This window comes from Aythya fuligula, chromosome 2 (genome assembly GCF_009819795.1).
Source record: "Aythya fuligula isolate bAytFul2 chromosome 2, bAytFul2.pri, whole genome shotgun sequence".
Lineage (NCBI taxonomy): Eukaryota > Metazoa > Chordata > Aves > Anseriformes > Anatidae > Aythya > Aythya fuligula.
In genome coordinates this window covers 19,458,475-19,461,738 of record NC_045560.1, presented here as the reverse complement: position 1 = coordinate 19,461,738, position 3,264 = coordinate 19,458,475, and the positions used below count along the sequence as shown (strand labels likewise).

Sequence of the window (3,264 nt, the reverse complement as noted above, 5' to 3'; positions counted from 1 at the left end):
AGCTGAATGCTGCGAGAGGGATGGTGTGAGAAATGGAAGGCTACAGCAATGTTCACTATGCCGCTTCCCTCCAACATCCATTTTGTTCCAAAGAAACACTTGCCAGAGATTAAAATATTCAAGATGGCTGGTTTGTGCACCCTTTCGGGGAGCTCCACGGTTTTCCTGCTCGCAAATATTCCGGAGCCCCGTCTTTTTCTCGACGCCGGCAATATTTTACTCCACACCTCGCCCGCCCTTCGAGGCATTAAAGGCTGGCAGGAGTTCAAAGGGCTTTCCCCCAAAGCTGCCCGCTTCCCAGCCGGGACGTCGACGCGACCCTGGGGACGCGGCTTGGTGGCTTTCGGGGGGCTCTCCCCGGCGGCACGGCTCGGCTCGGCTCGGCTCGGCACAGCACGGCTCGGCTCGGCAGGGCTCGACACGGCTTGACACGGCTCGGAACAGCACGGCGCAGCTCGGCACGGCGTAGCACGGCTCAGCGCTGCTCGGCAGCGCATAGCACGGCTCAGCGCGGCTCGGCACGCTTCAGCACGGCTCGGCACGGCTCGGCACGGCGGCCCCGCACGGGACAGCCCCAGCGGAGACCCCCCAGGACCACCTGAGCTCCGGAGCAGGCCCCGCGGCTCCCTGCGGGGCCGCCACTGAGCAGCTGCGGGGCGGGGCGGGGGGGACCGGGGGCAGCACGGCTCGGCTCGGCTCGGCTCGGCTCAGCACGGAACGGGTGTCGGTGCCCTGGAGTTTTTCCTGCGGGTACCCGGGAGGATCGGCCAGGAGCAGGGGGTCGTGCGCCTTACACAGCCGGTGCAACCTGACTTGTGGCTGATAACCGAAAGCTCCGGCGACCTCTCGTTTTTATTATTATTATTATTTTTTTTTAATTTATTTTTTTTTGACTTCGCGCAAAGCTCCGATTCCCTGCCTTCTTCCTCAAAAGCACCGACTTGCCCGTTTCCCGCAGCCCTGACCGCGGGCAGATGGGACGAGGCTCTGCTGCCCTAAATGCCCCCGAGCCCGGCTTCGGTGACTTTGGGCTCCTGGAGCCGCTTCCCACCGGCACCGGCAATTTCTGTGCCGCCGGTGGCAGGAAGCTTGTAATGCCCGCACTCCAGGCAGGCGGGCGCGGGGCTTAAAATTTCCATCCCCTGTCCCCCTCACCCGGCTTGAGCCCTTCAGACAACGCTGCCCCTCCAATCTTGCTGCAAACAACGCGGGGATGTCGAGAAATGAGACTGCCCGAACGGCTCTGGTGAAAATAAAATCCCCCCGAGCTGCAGGAGATGCTGCGGGGCTGTGATGCCGCCCGGGAGCAGGGGGTCCCGCAGCCGGCGACCCCAACCCGCTGCTCGGTGCCGCAGGGAACGGGAAGGAGCCGGGCGATGGCAAAAAGTCCGCTGCACACACAGCGCATCGACGATTTAGGGTTTCTTACTTTAAAAAGATTCTCCGGTGTTTCTAAATAAATGTCTTTTCCGCGGTAGCTTGGCTAGCGAGGGCCGTATCTTGTCATCGATGCTAAATCAATGGCACGGGCTGACCTTTTAGAGGGCTGCATCCTTTATTTAAAACAGGCGAGCTGAAAAGGAAAGAGCCGTGAAATACAACTTCGCTGGGGCAGGAGGGATTTTTCATACGAATTCGGTTTTCCCCCGCACTGTAAATAGCAGGCTGGGCTGGAAGGCGGCCGTATCTCACCCGGCTGAGATGCTCATTTGAATCCGCTCACGGGCTCGGCGCCGGCGGAGGTGCCAGCCTCTAATTGATAGGTTTGGGCGCAAGCTCGGCGCCTAATTGCTCTCAGCATTCATTGATGCAAAGCTGAGCGGAGAAAGGCTTCGGGCAGGGCAGGGCGAGCACGGAGGGGCAGCGGCGTTGTGCCAGCAGCGGCAGGGCCTGCCAGCATCGCCGGAACGGCTCGGCACGGCTCGGCACGGCTCGGCACGGCAGGTTTCTCCCCACCGTTTTACCTCCGCTGCCTTCGCCCGGCAGGACGCGGAGAACAAAACCGCCGCTGCTCGGGTACCCGGGGCGTGATGCGCAAAGGGCAAAGCCCCCAGCACCCCATCCCCGCAGCTCGGCGGAGCCTGGGCAGCCGTGCCCGGGGCTGGAGCCTGCCGGGGGGTGCTCGGGGGGAGCCTGCGGGCAGAGCCGCCCCGCTCCGCCGCCTTCCGCAGCTGGGGCTGGCGCTGCGCTCCCCCTCTCCCCGGCGGGGGCCCCCCTGCTCGGCAGCCCCCGGCGCTAATCTCGCCTCCTCCCCGCCCGGCGCACGGCCGCACACACACACACACAAAACGACGGGGGGCGGCCGGGGCAGGGGGCTGGCCAAAATGAGCTGCCTCCGTCCCTGGGTGGGCTCGAACCACCAACCTTTCGGTTAACAGCCGAACGCGCTAACCGATTGCGCCACAGAGACTCCCGCGGTAAGACGGCTTCGTGGAGGGGCTGATGGGCAGCGCCCGGCCGCGCTGCTCGCAGGATCCCTCTGCCTGGGAAATCCTGAATCCGAGTGACAACAGCTTCCTCGTGGCTCTCACTAACGCATCTACTGCACGGGCAAGTCAAAATGTAGCTCCCAAACATCACTGCAAAATTGCCCCAGTAATATATGTAAAGGTAGTGTTAAGTGATCGTAGGGAACTGTTGTTTAAAAAGGCAGCATCTTCCTGCACCTACACGGGTAAGTTATATTTACCTCTCCAGGTGACTGAAAACAGTGCAAACAACATTCCCATTACTATTTTATCAAAATCCACTTCCCACATTACCTTATAATAACTCCACACCTGTGGCTTTATCACATACAAAAAGCTTTCACATTCAAACCTGAGCAAATGTTTTCCCCTTATTCTTTCACAGACTGCCTGAAGCCCTTTGAAGTCCTTCAATACCCATTGCTTCATTTTCTCCTTGTGGCTCTGTGAAGCTCTACACGATGGCATTTCTGTCCTCTGAAAGCCTCTGGAGTCAGGCAGGTGCATGGTGCACACCAGGCAAGGATGGGTGCTAACTGGTTCCCAGCTGACACCCACTGCAGATATGGTTTCTGCCCACTCAAGACCAAGAAGTCCCAGCTTAGTCCCCAGACTGAAGAGCCTTCACCAGCAGAAGCAAGAACATGTTACCACAGCTTTCCTATTTTGTACACCACCTTGGTCTTTGGCACCGTTAAGACATCACTTCTCAGCCCACTGAGTAACTTCCAGCTGAGCACTTACTGCCCACACCTCAGCCTTTCCACTTGTTTCAGTACTCTGAAAAGAGCTACAT

The 3,264-nt window shown here is 59.6% G+C and overlaps 1 non-coding gene across 1 annotated transcript; it reads right to left on the bottom strand.

Annotated features, from left to right (window-relative positions):
* Window positions 1–2,336: 2,336 nt before the first annotated feature.
* Window positions 2,337–2,410, bottom strand: TRNAN-GUU. The gene has a single exon. It is a non-coding gene; the product is annotated as a tRNA-Asn (tRNA).
* Between the last annotated feature and the right edge of the window lie 854 nt (window positions 2,411–3,264).